Source organism: Aethalodelphis obliquidens, unplaced genomic scaffold (assembly GCF_003676395.1).
Source record: "Aethalodelphis obliquidens isolate GAN/ISIS:26980383/991018 unplaced genomic scaffold, ASM367639v1 scaffold90, whole genome shotgun sequence".
Taxonomy (NCBI): domain Eukaryota; kingdom Metazoa; phylum Chordata; class Mammalia; order Artiodactyla; family Delphinidae; genus Aethalodelphis; species Aethalodelphis obliquidens.
In genome coordinates, this window is record NW_020838034.1 from 3,275,834 (window position 1) to 3,295,314 (window position 19,481).

The 19,481-nt window shown below is 47.5% G+C and overlaps 1 long non-coding RNA gene across 1 annotated transcript; it reads left to right on the forward strand.

Annotated features, from left to right (window-relative positions):
- Positions 1–1,538: 1,538 nt before the first annotated feature.
- LOC113614052 (uncharacterized) lies at positions 1,539–14,236 on the forward strand. The gene is made up of 4 exons (XR_003430434.1): positions 1,539–2,422; positions 2,683–2,749; positions 12,468–12,559; positions 13,794–14,236. It is a non-coding gene; the product is annotated as an uncharacterized LOC113614052 (long non-coding RNA).
- The last annotated feature ends 5,245 nt before the right edge of the window (positions 14,237–19,481 follow it).

The window sequence follows — 19,481 nt, forward strand, 5'->3', positions numbered from 1 at the left end:
CAAGGCCTAATAAAAACAAACAAATGGGACCTAATTAAACGTAAAAGCTTTTGTACAGCAAAGGAAACTGTAAACAAAACAAAAAGACAGCCTCCAGAAGGGGAGAAAATATTTGCAAATGATGTGACAGACAAGCGATTAATCTCCAAAATACACAAATAGCTCCTACAGCTCAATATATGTGTGTGTGTGTGTGTGTGTATGACCTAATCAAAAAATGGGCAGAAGATTTAAATAGACATATCTCCAAATAAGACATACAGATGGCCAAAAGGCACATGAAAAGATGCTCAACATCACTAATTATTAGAGAAATTAAAATCAAAACTACAATGGGGTATCACCTCACACTGGTCAGAATGGCCATCATCAAAAAGTCTACAAACAAATGTTGGAGAGGGTGTGGAGAAAAGGGAACCCTCCAACACTGTGGTAGGAATGTAAATTGGTACAGCCACTATGGAGAACAGTATGGAGGTTCCTTAAAAACTAAAAATAAAGCTACCATATGATCCAGCAATCCCACTCGTGGGGATATATCCAGAGAAAACCATAATCTGAAGAGATGCATGCACTCCAATGTTCATTGCAGCACTATTTACAGTAGCCAAGACATGGAAGCAACCTAAATGTCCATTGACAGAAAAATGGATAAAGAAGATGTGGGGTGTGTGTGTGTGTATATATATATATATATATATATATATATATATGAATGAGTGGAATATTACTCATTCATAAAAGAGAATGAAATAAAGCCATTTGCAGCAACATAGATGGACCTGGAGATAATCATACTAAGTGAAGTAAGCCAGACAGAGAAAGACAAATACCATATGATATCACTTATGTGTGGAATCTAAAAAGAAAAGATACAAATGAACTTATATACAAAACAAAATAGATCCACAGACATAGAAAACAAACTTATGGTTACCGAAGAGGAAAAGGGTGGGGAAAGGGATAAATTAGGAGTTTGGGATTAACATATACATATAACTATATACACAATAGATAACCAACAGGGACCTACTGTATAGCACAGGGAAATATACTCAATATGTTTTATTTTTTTTAAATTTATTTTATTTTTGGCTGTGTTGGGTCTTCGTTGTTGCATGCAGGCTTTCTCCATTTGCGGCGAGTGGGGGCTACTCTTCGTTGCCGTGCACGGGCTTCTCATCGCGGTGGCTTCTCTTGTTGGGGAGCACGGGCTCTAGAGCGCAGGCTCAGTAGTTGTGGCGCACGGGCTTAGTTGCTCTGTGGGATCTTCCCAGACCAGGGCTCGAACCTGTGTCCCCTGAATCGGCAGGGGGATTCTTAACCACTGTGCCACCAGGGAAGCCCTATACTCAATATTTTGTAATAACCTATAAGGGAAAAGAATCTGAAAAAAATATCTATATATAGTATATATTCTCTCTATATACATACTGATATATATAAACCTGAATCACTCTGTATACCTGAAACTTACACAAAATTGTAAATCAACTATACTTCAATAATAATGTAAAAAAACGATTTCAAGTCCCAAAATATAGCAACATCCAGGCAGAGCAACTAATGGTAGATATTTTTCCCAGGTGGGGTGGTGGGCTCTCCCCCGTTGCTCAGATTCTGATAAATGAGTCCCCCTAGATCTGCCAACCCTACAGAGAATGGGGAGTGGACCTTCCCGCCCACCCACTGCTACATTCCCCTGGCAGATGGCCCAGGGGAAAGAAAAGGTGAACATAGCACTGGAATAGAGGCCAGCCCTCACCCCAGGTCTTGATGAGAATCAGAGGCAGATCTAAGTAGATGGATGGGTTTGGCCCCCAAGAGTGTCATTGCTAGAAGGGAGAGGTTATCCATCGCCCATGTGGGGAATTTTTGAGGAGTTTGGCAACAGATACCAATATCATTTGTGGGGTCCATGACCTCTGAAGGTGAGTAGGGGAGGTGGCATTCACTTCTTGATGGGGCTGGTGTCTCAAATGACGATGGTGGCAAGGACAGGGCTGCTCTTTCTAAACGGATCCCCAAATGGGATGGACAGGGCCTGTCTCATTATTGCACTGGTCTTATCTCTGATTGCTATTTTGGTTGGTGAGTCATTGTGAAGATGCCACGCGCTCAATATTCCACCCCAGAGACAGCAGCCCTAAGGGCAAACATTTACTTGATTACCCCATGTTATGGACTGAATTGTCTTCCCCCCCAAATTCAGATGTTGAAGTCCTAATCCGTTATATGACTGTATTTGGAGAGAGGACCTTTAGGGAGGTAATGAAGGTTATCTGAGCTCAAAAGATTCGGAGCCTAAACTGATAGGACTCTTGTCTTTTTAGGAAGAGGAGGAGACACCAGAGCTCTCTCTCTCTGTCTGTACGGAGAAAAGGTCATGTGAGGACACAGTGAGAAGGTGGCCATCTACAAGGTAGGAAGAGAAGCCTTACCCAAAGCCAACTCTGATGGCATTTTTATCTTGAACTTCTAGCCTCCAAGAGTGGGAAAAAAAGTATCTGTCGTTTAAGCCACCCAGTTTGTGGTAATTTGTAATGGCAGCCTGAGCTGTCTAATATGCCCCGTATTTTTTCCACTGCACGTGTGAAACAATTGCATTTCTTGTTTTGTGATCTGTTTGCTCCTGTCCTCTGGCCACATAATAAAAGTTACTCTGTTTATCCATTTGCTTAGGTTTAATGGCATTTCTTTCTGGTGAGTGAAGAATTTAAAATCCAGAAATGAGTTGGTGAAGGAATTAGTGAGTATCTATCCTCAGTTATTTTCTATCCCCAAGGATAGTCTTAACTTTTTAAAAGAAAATTAGGAAACTGTGGTCCCATGAGGGGGTGCTCCTGGAAACCTGGTCTAGTGGTAAAGCCAACCTTTCATAAGAGGAAGTGTCTCCGGGAGAATGGATTCTGGAGAATAAGTGTGTTTATTGAGCATTTGTGGCCTCACTGGGCACATGCACAGGACCGCACTTGCTAAACCCAGAGACTCCTGAAGTAGGAACACATCCCCAATGCTGTGACAGCTCACGGGCTCAGAAGAGTTCAGATATTTGCCCAGAGCCACTCAGGTAACAAGTAAATAACATAAAATACAGACCTAATTTTGTTGAGTCCTAAATCTTGGGCTTTCCCAGCACTGAGGACTGTGGCACTGGCCCATCAGGGAGGGTTTATAACCTCAAGGACACTGGTCACCACTGAAACAATGCTGGTCACTGTGTCCTCGGCATCAGGCTCACAGCAATCTGCCCACCAGACAGGTGCTTCCGGTTGGGTCAGGAAGTTTCAGGAAGTTCCCGAATATGGGAGAAATACCCCCCCTCCTGACCATCACGGGGTCTTTGTCCAGCAAACCCCCTTGTTGTTGGGGAGAGAACTTGTTAACGGGAAGGGGGTGTTTAGGGTCCCTGGTTTGACACCTGTCCCCAGACTGGGAGTCTTTATTACAAATAAATATCTTGACATTTTACTCTATAGATCATCCTTGACATAATTTTGTTGACATGAGTATATCACCAAGTGTGTCCCTGTTATTGAATTATTGTAAAAACTTAGAGCTTTGGGACATCTCTAAGTCCATATGTGGATGACTGTGGACTTTGAGATACTTCCTCTAGGGGAAGATGAGACCAAGGAGGAACTACTAAGGGGACCTGCAGAGGCAGAAAGGTGATATTTATTGGGATCTGGAAAAGAGGGGCAGGAAGAGGGTAAGAGCAAGGAGAAGAGCAACGAACACTTACTGAGTGCTTATCTAATGACCCAGAAAGCATTATGTCCATTTTACAGATGAAGAAACTGAGGTTTAAGAAGTTAAATAACTTGCTGAAGTTCAAGCAGCTAATATCTCCAAAACTGTTTCCGGAACCTCATGCCAGTGCCCAGTGTCTTTCCATGATACCAGGCGTCCTCTCAGAAACCCTGGTCTTGATTCTCACCAGCCCCCACCAGCCCTTCCCTTCTCTAAGCAGTTCCCCTCAAATCCAGGAACAGCTGTGCAATTCTGATCTTAGCCACAGGGTGGCGACATTGTCCGACTATGGCTCAGGTCGCCTCCCCTGGGAGGATGGGAGGAGGTAAGCAGGGGCCTGTGTCTGCTGGGGTTGCCCTGCGCTGGGTGCTTTTAGCACCACGTTTACTCAGTTCTCCCGAGAACCCTGGGAAGTAGCTATTATCCCGTTTTACAGATGAGGCCATGGAGGATCTGCCCACAATTACCCGGTCTGTAGTAGAAGCAGGAATGGAATCAAAGTCTGCCTGTCTGTCTGCAAGTTCCCGCCTCCCAGCATGCTGGACTCCCAGAGAAAAAGTCGTTCTGTGCCCTCAGGATACACAGTCTGGTGGGGAGGTAGACGGGGTGGGGGGGGGACCCCACTTGAGCCTGGGCCGGGGGTGTGTAGTGAAGGAGGAGGGTGGGTGAGGGGTATCCAGGCCTTCGCTTTGGTTAACGAAGGGGAGAGTTAGGTTTTAAGGTGGGAATAAAGTACAGTTAGAACCACTCCTGTGAATCCCTTAGGATGCTGCTGTGTTGTAGACCGACGTACCACGCTCAGCAACTTGTCCTCCTGCTTTGGAAGAGACTGCCTTTTCCTCCTGGTAGACGGTTGGCTGTGTTCCCGAGCAAGGCTACATGAAAATGTGTCTGCAGATTGAAATGTTAGATTCCTGTCCCAGACAGGGACGTGCTGGAAACGCCTGGAGCTGGCTTGTGAGAGCTGGTGTTACGCGTCTTTTCCCGAGTCTGTGCTCAGGGTCATCATGGTGGTGGTTTGAAATGAGCCATGGAGGGAGTATCCACACCACAGGGATTGGCAAATGCTAGAGACCAGGGCCTTGTCCTCCTGAAGAGCCAGCTGTTAAACAGCTTCTGACACAGCCCTGCCCCCGGGGAAAGTGGGTGGGAGCAGAGAGATGGACCAAGGGCCCCAAGGGAACCCATGGATTTACAGCTTCCGTCTCAAGCTTACTCCAAGCTTTCAGTTTGTGAAGAGAGTAGATTCTCCTAGAGTGGAATCGCTGCATAATTTAAGTTGCTACTTTCCTGTCTCTTCTTTATTGCTCCTGAGAGCAAGTAACAGACTTTGAGTAGAAAACATGCATAAGCTGTGTCTGCACTGGAAGCAAGATGGCTAACACGGACTGTGTCTTTGGACCCAACCCGTGATGGACTCTGCCCAGGTCCTAAAGAGGTGGGGCGCCCACATGGAGCAGAGTGGCTGTGGGGTTGGCTGTGGAGGGAGGGCACACACGTGACGCTCACCTCGGGGTTCAGTGACCACAGCAGATGGTGACTGGACGGGAAAGGAGGGCCCTGGCTGTGCCGAGACACAGGCGTACTCAGTAAATATTTGCTGAGTGGAAACCAGCCATGGCTGCCATGTGCAGCTTAGCTGAAAGCTGCCTGTCGTGTTCAAGAGCATATGTGACACCCCAGCGTCCTTACAGGAGGGCTGGGACCAGGGTGAGTCAACGGGACACCCACTCTCAGGTGCCGACCCTGCACTTGCACCAGCCTGAGCGTGGGGTCTCCTTGCCTCCCTGTTCACGGGGCCTGGGGCCTGCATCAGAAGAGGGGGAGGCAAGAGCCTGTGACCCGGTCACATCACAAGGGGGGCCATCTGAGCTGCATCTGGAAGGGTCTTCGGGCATTGGGCGGGAGGGAAGGTCTTACTCCAGGGAGTGGGAGCTGGTGTGCAGGCTGGAGGCTGATGGGGGTTCTTTCTTAGGCCCATAAGAGATGGGGAGTGACCCCGAAAGTGGGGAGGTTTTCCCAGTTATCTGTTCCTGCTGGGGCTCCCCCTCCCCTCTGTGCTCCCAATGGGAGGGTCTCAAAGGTCTGTGGGCACCTTCTCAGGGGTCATGAGTGGGGACCTACCTCTTCCCTGTGGGGAGGTTGGTGTACCCTGAGCCCCTGGGGTGGGTAGAAGGTTGTGCTGGATGTTTTGTTCTGTCCAAACCCTGTTGGTTGCAAGAGAGATGCTGAGAACTTGTCAGGCCAAGAACCACAAGGGAACCCTTGTGATAAAGGAAGCCCAGCAGAAAGAGGCCGACTGATGTGGCTGGGGAGAGAGTCACCCACAAACTGAGGTTGGGCAGAGCTATGCATGGGGGCTGGGCACAAGCTCAGCGTGGGGCAGTCCCTCCACTAGGGGGGCTTCTCCAGCTTTAAAAGGTAACGTACTTGGTGTGACTGATGGGATGGTTAAGACTAAGGTGAAAAGACCCTGTGAAAGCTGGACCATGAGACTCCCTAGGAGGACACTTCAATGCCCCAGGAAGAAGGGCAGGTCCACCAGCCTGCAGCTCACAGACAGGGAAGGTCCCCGGGCCCTGCTGGGAGACCAGCTGAGGGTTGCCAGGCCAGCAGCCTTTGCAGGTCTGGGTTGCAGCCGGAGGTGCACGCCTGTTTTTGACACGCTGAGTGCAAGGGGAGGCGGCTGTGGTTGACCAAAAGTCACCTTGATCTCAGAAGCTGCTGAGATGCAGCCACAGGTCTTAGTTCCTCTCTGGGGTGATGCGAGGGAGGCAAGAGGCTGCCCTGGGACAGTCCTGGCCTCCTGCCCCCTCATGTGGCTTCTCAAGGTCTGAAACCATCTTGCGTGGGAGATAAACTGCACTGAGAGGGGCTTGGATCCGCAAAGACCGTTGGTCTGAGAGGGCAGGGACCTGGTCTTAGGCCAGGCTCTGCCTTGTACTGACTTTCCACATCTTGCGGTTTACCAGTTAACCAACGTCTCTGGAGCCTTAGTTTACTCATCTGTAAAATGGTAAGGTAATCCCAATGGTACTTATCTGCCTCTCATAAGTGAAAGTGCTTTTGCCCTGGAAAGTGCTAGACAAGTGGGGTGCGTTGATGATGGTTTAGCTCCCTGGATGCCTCTGACGGACTGGAGACCAGGAGGAATGTCTGTCATGTAGATACAGCAGGAACAGAGGCAGCAGTGCCCTGTGTATCCAGGGGCCAGACTTCTCCCATCCTCAGCCCTTCAGCCCAGGGCTGGGCTCCCACCTCATCAGCACAGGGGCCCGCCTCAGTGACCCGAGCGAGGACCTCCCACCTCCCACCTTTGGGGGCCCCTCACCCACCAGAAGACTTTCTCCCAGGCTGCTCGGCCTTACAAAATGGAGGTATTTTCCAGCTGTCTCACAGAGAACCATGCAGCTGTTTTTATTTTCTTTTTTATTCTAACGTACAGCAAATCACATTACAGATTAAAAAAAAAAAAAGCCCCGTACAAGCAAAAGACTTAAACATTTGAAGTGCTATAAAACGGATTCGTCAGTGGCTCTCCTGAGACCATGCATGTATTTAGCATTTTATCTCTGGTCTGTAAGTGTGTGGTGTTGAGGTGAAGAGACAGAAGTCACCCTGAGGGGTGTCCCCATCTTCCCTGCTGCTCTGTGCCACCCTGACCCTTTTGAGGGCCTGTGAAGGGAAACTCTGAGCCCGGGTCACAGAGGCAGGTCATGCTTCCTTGAGAATGAGGTCTGTCCTGGGGTCTTTCTCTGGAAGGGCCGGAGTCCTCCCCTTCAGGTCAGCCTTGGGTCCTGGACTTGCAAATGTGCCCTTAGCATCAGAGATGGAGCCAGAGCGCGGTGAGGGGTGCAGGAAAGAGGCTGCCTGAATGGCCTCCGTGTGACCCTGACAGCTGGAACCCATGTCACATGCAGGCCCCGGGCATGCTCCTGACAAGGGACAATTTTTGGTATTTGTGAGTGATGGATGGTTCCTACCTTTCGGTCACTTCCTCACTGATTTCCACCTCTTCTGAACTCTTGGTCTGCATTACTGTGTGGGAAGAACTCATTCCTCCCCCCCCCCCCACCGCCACCACACTTGTCCCTCCTTAACTCTTACACTGCTACTACTACTAGCACTCACAGCACTTCTGACACCAGATGTGGGGTACCCCAGCACCAAGCAAGTCTGTGACACCAGCTGGTTGTCCTACAATTCAATTCAGTTCTGACACTGTCCACCTGGAGATAGGCTACAGGTTAAGGGCTCAGTCCTACAAGACTGCCCCACCCCCCATTAACATGTCAATCATAAGTCCAGGTTGTCACTCGTGCTTCTGATGATGTTATAAGTCGGAGGTTCCCAAAACCTCCTCCTTGGTTTCAATTAATTTGCTAGAGCAGCCTGCAGGATTCAAGACAACAGTTTATTTACTGTTTACCAGTTTATTATAAAGGATACAGACAAACATGAAAAGGGAAGATACGCAGAGGGCAAGGTATGTGGGAAGGGGCGTGGAGCTTCCGTGCCCTCTCTAGGTGCCCCACTCTCCCAGCACATCCGTGTGTTCACCAACGTGGAAGCTTTCCAAACTCCATACTATTGGGATTTTCACGAAGGCTACCCCGTGTAGGCATGATAGACTAATAACTCCATTTCCAGCCTCTCTTCCCTCTCTGGAAAAACGGGAGTGGGACTTCTAATCCTAGCCTGGTCTTTCTCGTGACCAGCCCCCGCTAAGGAGCCCACCAAGAGTCACGTCATGAGAACAAAAGACTCTGCTATCAGCCTGGAAATTCCCAGAAATTTAGGAATGCTGTGTCAGAAACCAGAATCAAGGCCCAGTGTTAGAACAAAAGATGCCCTAGTCCTCTTATCACTTTCGGAAACTGCAAGGGCCTTAGGAGCTCTTTGCCGGGAACTCAGGGCAGGGACCAATATACATTTTTTCTATCATCTCAGAATTACCAAAAATAGTTGGTCCCGCAGGATCCTCACACTCAGGCCCCCCAGGCTGGGCTCCCCTTCCTGCCCTGAGTCTCTAAAGGCCCAGCACCCTCTCCACTGGACAGCTGGGTTCCTTCTTGCCTTCACCCCTCACACCCAGTCCTTTGCCAAGTGATTCTACTGCAGCCGTGTCTCTCTATCCTGTCATCTCTGCCCTCCGTCACTGCCCTGACTTAGCCCCTCATCTCTTGCCTGGATTTTACAATGTCTCCGTTCTGGCCCCGTGCCTCCAGTGTCTCCCGAGAGGCCATGCTGCCCTGATTAATCCACCTAAAGCATCTTCTGATGCTGCCTCTCCCCTGTTCAAAGAGCTTCACTGATTTCCAGTTACCCACAGAATTTATTTCAGATGCCTCAGCCTGGCTTTTAGCATCATCTATGGCCCTGCTACGCAGAGTGCGGTCCTCAGACCTGAAGCTTTAGCATCACCCAGGAGCTTGTATGAAATGCAGACTCTCAGGCCCCCCAGAGCTACTGAGTCAGAACCTGCTATTGAACAAGACTGCCAAGTGAATCGTGTGCACATTCAAGTTGGACAAGTGCTGCCTTATGATTTGATTTCTTCCTTTTAAATATATATATAATCAGATATATAATATACATACTTATAGCATACATATATGTGTCAGCAAGTCATACATGCATATGGTTTTAAAAAATGTACTGAAGGGGCTTCCCTGGTGGCGCAGTGGTTGAGAGTCCGCCTGCCCAGCAGGGGACGTGGGTTCGTGCCCCGGTCGGCCCAGGAGGATCCCACGTGCCGCGGAGCGGCTGGGCCCGTGGGCCGTGGCCGCTGAGCCCGCGTGTCCGGAGCCTGTGCTCCGCAACGGGACAGGCCACAACAGTGAGAGGCCCGCGTACAGCAAAAAAAAAAAAAAAATGTACTGAAAAGTCTCAGTCCCCTCCTGGCCCCAGTTCCTCTCCCCAGAGGCAACCACTTGTATTATTTCTGGTTTTAGTTTTTCCGTGTTTACTTCTGTGTCTGATGTGTATTTGTGATCTGATCTGATAATGTGTCTGATGGTATTTCTGGAGTTTTCAAACTGAAATATACCTAATGGCTTCTTGTTAATCTAGGGTGGATTTAACTCATTGATTCCCCCTCCCCTCCAACCTGCCTCCTGTTCTGCCTGCCAGTGGTTGGAATTGATCCTCTGCTGCCGGCTTTTGTCACGCGTCTGGTGGAGCCTTGGTTTTCCCCTTTTGTTTGAAAAGGATCCAGGCAGCTCTGTGGGCAATCAGGCTCCACCTTAGGGTGGTGGCAGGGGCTGGCTTTTATGGTGGGGAACCCCTAAATTTCAGAATGAGGAGGCTTTCCTGAGGCCCCAGGACCCACACAAGCTGCTGAGTTCTCTCCAGACCATGCATGCATTCAGGGTTTTTGGGTTTTGTTTTTGTTTTAGAAGAGCCTTTATTTGTTGACATCTGAGAAGGAAATGCCTGGCTCCTTCATGGTCATGCATGGGGTGGGTGAGGCCTGGGAGTTGACTATTCCATGCCCAGACTGCCCAGTAGGCTCCCTGTTTCAGCCCTGTTCTCACTCCACCCTCTTTCCTACCCGGCCGTCTGAGTTCAGAGGCCCCGCGCTTCCTCTGGGCAGATGGCTCCGTCCTCCACTGTGCCCCTAGGTGTGTGTTCTAGGTCATTGGTTCTCAAACTTGGCTGCACGTCGGGCTCACCTGGATCATTAACAAAGTCCTGTCCCCTGGGCAAGACTCCAGAGATTCTGATGTAATTGGTCTGGGATCTGGCTCTGCCTTACTAGGCGGTCCTCTTCCTTTTCTCTCTGAGATTCCAGGCGTCTCTGGTCTGCTGATTAGTTGCCTCCCTGTCTCTCTTTGATGTGATCGATACACTTAAACAAAATACATTTACTATAGTTTTAAGGTTCCAGGGAAGGAGAGGACACACGTGCATTTACTTCGTTCATGAACATCTTGAACAAGAAGTGCAAAACCTAATTTCAGTCCACGTGTCCAACTTCATCTGCAGCCTCTCCTTTGCACTCTGTAATTTAGCAAATACCAACAAACTCCAAAACCATTCCCTTTCGCCCATCTGCACACTGCTCTTTCCCACATCTGTGACGTCACTCACGCTGCTCCCCGGGTAATGTCTAAGCCCAGAGACGAGCTGTGGGTCAGCCTCTGCATCTCCTGACCTTCCCTCTGCTCTGAAACGGCTCCAGCAGTTTCAAGCTCCTCGCTTTCACACAGCCACAGAGGCAAGAGCCAGTGGGCAGCGAGGGGCACGGGCTTCTCCTCTCCCTCCTTCCTCTTGTCAGGTGGAAGTCATTCTCAGAAGCTCCCAGGAAACTTTTCTTACCTATCATTGGCCAGAATAGTGCCACGTGCCCGCCACCAGAGAGCAGGGGAGTATCCCCACCTACATCCCTGATCCAGGTATCTCGTCTTGACAGCAGAGCCAGTTAGGGCTGTTAGTAAGAAGAGGGGAGGCTCTGGGGGAGGAAGTGCATGCTGTTTGACCACAGTATTGTATTTCTCTGTTCATTCTGTGTCTTCTTTGGGGAACTAGTTATCTACAAGTTTGGTCCCCATTGTCAGTCCATTTTGCTCTAATTGCTTCCCTCTTGTCTTCTATGTTATTTTCTCATCATGTTTCCCATCACTGATGGAGTTTTCTGTAGTGTTGATTCTGTTCTTTGTATTTTAAGTTCTGCCAAAGAATTAATTTTCTCCTCAATTATTTTATTTGCTGCTCCATCCTCCAACCCCCTTCATATTCTGATATTTTCTTTCACCTCTGGTTTCATCAGTCTTTTGCAAACTGCTGTTTCTTTCCTTTATTTTAGAGGACCAAATATTGGTGTAGGTCTCATGTTAGGTTTTTTTTTTTTTCCTGCTTTTTTCATCTTTGATTGGAGTCTTTCTATTTGTTCTGCTAGTTGGCTCAGCAAACCTGTGTATCTGGATTCCTTTTGCCTTTGCTTTCTGTCAGGACCCTGAAGTCCGAGCACATGAGTTAGAGAACTAGATGTCATGCCTTGTATCCTTTGCTTGGACTCACAGCTGCCTGGGGAGGCTGGGAAGAGAGCCTGGGCTCTGGGCAATGGGAGCTGGAGAGCCCTGTCTGCTCCGCCTGCCCCAGGCCTGTGAAAGCCACAGAGAAACAGCCTCCTCTGAGTGGGGTCTTCCTGTTCCACGAGGAGCCCCCTGTGGGATTCCACTTCCTTCCCCTCCACCCCTTCTGACTGGGCCGGCCATGTGGTGTGGCATCGTGCGGTTCATGAGCTTTCCGTCCCCTCACCCCTCCTGCCCCTTTGTCTGCTGCCTTTCCCATCTGGGTCATTGCTCCTGGAATGGTGTTTCTCAAACTGGTGTGCTTTGTAGTCTCGGGGTCCTGCAGGTGCTCTGTTAGAATGTTTACATTTCATGCTTTCATGTCAATAATAATCTGACAGTTAATAATCTGGTAGTTCATTATGTGCATATTTGGATCCTACAGGTGCCCACCTATAACAAAGGCGTTTTCAGGGCTGCGTTTGCTTTTGTGTTACAGCATCTTCACAGGGGGACCAGATAACGGCACAGAGCATCGTCCTGATGGGGACCACCTGGTGCATGGTTTATGTGGAGGAGACAGGTGGGAGGACCGGCCATCAGGCAGGACAGGGCAGAGTGACAATAATAACCTGTGCTTTTGATGCCGGCACTGCTCTGAGTGCTGTGGGTGTGTTAACTCAGTGACTCTGCCGACAGCTCTGTGAAGGAAGACCCTGACTACTGCACTCTTACAGCTGAGGAGATGGAAGCACTGGGAGGTCAAGGCCCTGCTCAAGAGTTTGCAGCTGGTAAGTGGACTGAGGGTTTGACACGGGCAGCTGGGTCCCAAAGCCTAATCTCTTACCCATTAAGCTGTAAGGCTCATGTACATTCACCCAAAGTTAATTCAGCTAAAACCAGTTTGCTAAAAGACAGTTTACACAGAAGTCCATTGAACAACCAATTTGCTGAATTTGATAAATTTATAAAATATTTACTTCTGCCAATTACTGATAAAATTTGGACTTCCCACGTAGTGCAGTGGTTAAGAATCCTCCTGCCAATGCAGGGGACACGGGTTCGAGCCCTGGTCCAGGACGATCCCACATGCCATGGAGCAATAAGCACCACAACTACTGAGCCTGCGAGCCACAACTACTGAAGCCCGCGTGCCTAGAGCCCATGCTCCGCAACAAGAGAAGCCACCGCAATGAGAAGCCCGTGCACCACAGTGAAGAGTAGCCCCGCTCGCCGCAACTAGAGAAAGCCTGCGTGCAGCAAAACAGCTAAAAAATAAATAAATTTATTTAAAAATAAAATAAAGTAAAATTATTGATAAAATTTACAGTGCTTTGAGTCAGATGGATTACCAGAACCTGTGAGGACTTTGGGGAACAAAGACCCCAGGGATCTGGCTTCAGACTGCCTCCCTGGCCTCAGGCCCTCTCCCTCTGCCTGTCAGTCTCTTCATCTCTCTGCCTCCCAGTCTCCCCTCTCAGGCCATCTTGTGAACTGACTTCTCTTTCTGTCTCCAGCAGGGAGCTGGGTAGAGAGACATGAAACATTGCTTTAGGTGCTCTTAGGAAGAAATAATGAAACCTGTCAACCAAAATGACGGAAATCTTTGAAATCTGTTAAACCATTTTTCCAGTATGAATTGCTTTAAGTTTTACACATAGTTTTAAAAAAAGAAGTTTCTGGTAAATGGATAGATTTGATAATTTTGATGACTTGAACATTCACTAAATTGGCATCTGACAAATTGGCTCTCTTCTGCCCCTTAGCACCTCTCCAAAAGGCTTGTCACATTAAAAAATTCCTGCCCTATAGCTGTCAGGGGCGTATCTGACTGGTAAGCTGAGGTATGGGATTCTATCTTTTGGCACCAACTTATAAAAGTTCATTAGCAGTAATGTTGTAAACACCCACTACGGGTGCAAATACCCAATGAAGAACGTTCTTGTTCTATGATTCCAGTGGCAAGTAGATAGATATGTGTTGAATGAAGACTTTAATAATGTTGTCATGTTAATTTTTTTTCAGGTGAATAATGCAATTCTACAGATCTACCAATTGTCACCTGGCAGAGTTTTGGTTAAGATGAGGTTCTGGTAAACAGAGACTTTAATCAAGTATTGGTACAATAAATGTATGTGAACTAGCATTCTTGTATTGAAGTTAAAAAAACTAAATAAAATACAGAGCCTGATGTGCGCCTGCAGTTTTTTCTCTTAATACCAACACCAATGGTTTAGTTTCAGCAAAACAAAAACATTCATCACATTACATTAAAGTTGCATGTTTGAATATGTTCGAATAATCATTGCTTTATTATTTTGTTGCTTTGTATTTATTTACTTTATATACATTTTTTGTTTATAATATAAAAGCTATAAGCACCAAACATTAATACATAGTCTCATGTTTATACATCTTTAAGTAACATAATAAAAATTAAATCAACATTCAGTAATGAGAATTATTTTCTTAAAAGGAATCTTTTTTTTACTATAAAGTGAATTTTAATTGAATTATTACAAGAAATGAAAATAAAAGGGATCTCTGATAAGCATAACACAAATACCAAACTGACGAAGTAAAGCACAAAAAAAAGTACAGAATTTCATTTATAAATAATGATGCAAAAATCCCAAGTAAAAATATTATCAAACAGTAGTACATTTAAAGAATAATATACCAACTGAGATTTATCCAAATAATGGAAGAATAGTTCCATATTAAGACATCTATTAATGTATTATTAGTAGATAAAAAAGAAAAACATATGCTATGTTCACAGATGTTAAAAAGGAAACAATAAAATTGACCATTTTACTCTTGGTAAAACACTTTTTTCTTTCTTTCTTTTTTTTTTTTTTTTCCATACGCAGGCCTCTCACTGCTGTGGCCTCTCCCGTTGCGGAGCACAGGCTCCGGACGTGCAGGCTCAGCGGCCATGGCTCACGGGCCCAGCCGCTCCACGGCATGTGGGATCTTCCCAGAGCGGGGCACGAACCCGTGTCCCCTGTATCGGCAGGCAGACTCTCAACCACTGCGCCACCAGGGAAGCCCTAAGACCCTATTTTAATAGCAGCAAAATTATGAAGCATTATCATTTTCAACAAGACATGCCTTTTGACTTTTGTACTGCAGGCATGTATTATTGAATAAAAATTAAAAAGCCTGTGAATTAATTGAATTTTGAGAACCTAGATAGTACATTTCATGTGCTTAGAATTAAGCCTAGTAGGTGACAGAGCTCAAAAAAATGTTTCCTTCCCTTTCCACCCCTCTCCTCTACAACACATCTGGCCCTGAATCTTGTATCTGCAGGTCACTTTTTTTCCACAGTCAAGGGCCATTCTTCCCTCTACTCACATGTAGCGAGCTGGGCTGTGAAATCCTGAAGGTCCTCCACCCAAGGCCCATCCTTCTCAGGGCCCCCAGGACCCACCCCGTTCCAAGGAATCATCTCTCTCCCCGAGCCACCCCTGTGCAGGTCCTGCCTGGCCATGAGTGTTCCCTGATGGGGTCAAGTGGCTCACAGGTCAGAGTGTGGCCAAAGGCTGAAGGGTTTGCTTCTCATATTTGGTTATTTGAGTAGCAGAGTCACCACCCACCATCTGTGATGTGAGAAAATTTTGATGGAGAACCCAGGAGAGCAGCTCGTGCTGCTCCGGGGTCTCGGTGAAATTGGTCAGGAAGACCTAGGCTTTAGCCCCAGCTCCACCTTAATGAGGGATCTGTGGGGACCCAGGGGAAAAGGGTGGGGTGGGGCAGATCTTGCCAAGGCCCCTCCATGCTCCAGTGTCACCGTGGTCTAGGCGTCCCCCTGGGGTTCTGGACTTCTCCGGATCTTCTTGTAGACAGTGTGGACGGCCAAAGTACACTCCGGGCTATGTGAATGGCAGGTGCCCTTCTCCCTGTCTTTCTACAATTCAAGCAGAGCTTAGGAGTGGTCTTGGTCCATTTCTAAGCATTAGGCAGATGGGTCAGTCATGCTACATCTCTTCATGAGCTTCTTGTCCTCAACTAGGTATTCTGGCTCTCAAAACTGATAACTCCCCAAAATATAGCTTCAGCACAGACCTCTCTCTTGAACACTGCAGAATCTTTGCACTGCTCTGTCTTCTACCCAGGATGCTACCTCTCTCTCCCCACTCTAAGACTTCCACTTTGCTCACTCCCTCATCTCTTTCAGGGTCTGCTTTATTTTCCCATAACACTTATCATCGTCTAGCACTTCATAGTTTGCTTATTGATTCGTCATTCTCCCCTCCCTCAATCTAGACTGTATATTCTGTGAGGCCAAGGACTCTTCTTGTTTTGTAGACTTCTGTAGCCCAGATCAGAACAACTCAGGGAACACAGTAGACATTCAACAAATAACTGATGAACAAATTTGTAAATCACCTTGACTGCTCTCGTTGCAAAAGTGCTTCGAAAAACTGAAAAGCATCAGATAAATGTAAGTTATTATTATTGTAATCCTCATTTCATGAAAGAAGAAACTGAGGCACAGGGGGGAAAGTGATTTTCTAGGGTTGATCAAGAAGTCTGTGTCACAAACTTATTTTACGAAATAGAAACAGACTCACAGACATAGAAAACAAATTGATGGTTACCAAAGGGAAAAGGGGGTGGGGGAGGGATAAATTAGGCATTTGGGATTAACAGATACAAACTACTATATATAGAATGGATAAACAACAAGGTCCTACTGTATAGCACAGGGGACTATATTCAATATCCTGTAATAAACCATAATAGAAAAGAATCAGAAAAAGAATCTATCACTATCTCTATCTATCACTGTCTCTGTCTATATCTATATATCTATATCTATATCATCCATATCTATATATCTATCTATATCTGAATCACTTGGCTGTATAACAGAAACTAACACAACATTGTAAATCAACTATACTTCAATTAAAAAAAAATCTGTGTCAGAGCTGGGACTCACATCCATTTCTGCACTTAACTCCCTGTCTCCTTGTAGGGAATTCATTTTCTCCATCAGACTGAGAGCTTCCCAAGGGCAGGGACTGATGTGGCAGGGGCTTCAGGACAAGGTTGTGTATCTGGGTCAGATGTTGCCTGATCTGTTTCTCTATCCCAAAGCCACATATTGCTCACCTCCTGTGAGTCTCTGGTAGGGGTATTAGGGTTTGGGTAACAATGACCTATTTCCTGAGTCCCCCTGAGGCCCAGGTTAGATAGGGACATAACTGAGAGGGACTGACATGGGAAGTCACAGTGTGGCAGACACTGAGGCAGTTGGGGACAGTGCAGGGAACACTAGGCTGGGAATGAGGACATCCCTATCCTGTCTTGTGCTTTGCCATGGTTCTCTGATAAGTCCAAGTGTTCCCTCTGTGTCTCACTTTCCCCCACTATAACCTGCTGGGACTGGACTGGGTCCTGATGTTTTGTGGAGCAATGATCTAGCATCGTCCCCTCTTTAGGGAAGTCAAGGATGAGAGAGGAGAGGACCTGGCCACTGGTTACTCCTGGGCATCCTGACAGCAGCTCTACTTGCTTCTCCTCTGCTCATCATTTTAGCCCAGTAGTTGTCAACGGGTGGGACCAGGAATATCAACATCACTTGGGAACTTGTTAGAAATGCAAGTTCTCAGGTCTGCCTTAGACCCACTGAATCAAAAACTCCGAGAGTGGGCCCAGCAAACTTTATCTTACCAAGCCCTTCAGGTACTCCCGAAGCGAGCTCATTTGAGAACCGTTGCTTCTGGGAAGTCCCTTAGGTGTCCTCCCCTCCACCTGCGAGCCCTGTCTCCTGGTCTTCCCCCAGTGAAATCATTCCATCTGTGACCATAGCACCAATTTCCAACTAAGGGCAAATAGCCACATGAGATGCTCTCCTAGGGACATCTCATCAGCAGATATATCAAAGCCTTTACGCAAAGAGGTGGTATTAATGGCAGGATCTCAGGCAAGTAGGAGGGAGAGACTTCAGGAAGGAGAGAGGAGGAAACGAGCCTTTCCTGATGCTTCTCAGCTTCTTGGGTTTGCCCTATATCCAGGCCCTGCTAGTGTGCCCTACTTTTTATTTCCTTGGGTCTTGTATAGATGACAGGGTCTACCAGACACCTGGTCATTTACACTTTTGCTTCTTTCGCTTTGCCATCCCTCCTCCTTGGGTGGTAGCAAGGATCTGATGAGGCTGTGGACGTATGAGTGGAGTATGTTCCCCATCAGTGGTTTCCTCCTTTTGCCCCTCAGCTCCCAGCATGTTGTGGGCACCCAGGCACAGCAACCATATTGTCCAAACCAAGGACTGGACCCAGAACTTGATGGGAAGCAGAATACTCTGGACTTCCCAGCACTCACTGTCTCTGAGCACATATCAGTTGACCCTAATTTGATTCCCTTAGACCCACCTTAGGGTGTCTCAGGAAGCTGATCTCTTCATAGGGAGGGTCATGGCTGTTGGCCACACCAGTCTGAAGGTTAGCAGATTCCACTGCGAGAAGGGCCTGGGGAGTAGCTGCTGAGCCTGGCACCACTGGCAGGAGAGTGGACCCACCTATATATAGCAGATGCTAATGAGAATGGATGAAACTCGAGGTGACCCCTCATCAGTCCTTGGGTGAGAGCAGCCATTGCCCTCTGGTTCATAGGATCAGGTCCCAGAGCCCTGTCCTGTCCCTGCCTTCCTCCACCCTTCCTTTCTGGGCATGCATACAGCTCCCACCTCCAGCATTGCTCTCCCCCAGGCTACTACCAGGAATGATTCACAAGAGAGGTCAGTGAGCCTCTATCTGATCATTGCCCTGCCACCTTCCCTGGGGTCTCCATCTTCTCCTTTCTCCCAGATCCACCCCTATCCCAGGGCTCCCCTCAGGGTCTACCCAGCACCTGCCTCTCCCAGTCTGCATCTTCTTTCTCATCCAGATCCACACTCCAGCCACTAGGCTCACGTCAGAACCATGAGAAGGATGCCTCTCCAAAGCCATTTGCTCTGAAGAGAACCTGGAGTCAAAGGCTAGTGTCAGATCTGCCTCAGTCAGGCCTGTTGGGTAGGCAATTGGGAGGAGGTGGGGCCACCCTGGCTCAGAGCCTGTATCCCAAGTGTACATCCTTGATGCAACCCTGACAGGTTTCCTCCTTTCTAGCCTCTCTACACACTAGCTGCTGTTACTTTAATGTTTCTTCACTAGGCTTTCTGTCCCATTTCTGCACAGGAAACTCAGAGGCTCCCGTTAGCTGCATGTGCCGTTGCTCATCCCCTCAGCCTGCCTCTTTTCTCTTCTCAGACTCCCAGAAGAAAAATACATTCTAAGAGGAGGAAGGGATAAAAAACTCTGGGGTCACCAGACCTCAGGGTATGTCCTTTTCTCTGTTTGGCATGTCTTTTCCACTACGCCACAAGAAAACTCCTATTCATCCTTCAAGGCCCATCTCAAGTATTCCCTTATCTGCGATGCCTTTCTCAACTCGGGCAGCAGTTACTTAACATTTTTCTTCCTTCCATCCTTTCTCCCTCCCTCCCTTCCTTCTTTCTTTCATACCCAAACCATATATTTTGTATTTGCTCCAACTTTAGCGTTTAACATCTGCTTTTATGTTTAGAAATTTACTCCTCCCCTTCTTTGAGCTATTTCAAATACTGACATATTATGTGTCATGTACTGTGTTGATAGCTCTATGTAGATTATTTCTTTTCATTATCACAACAGCCCTATGAAGTAGATACAATTATTATCC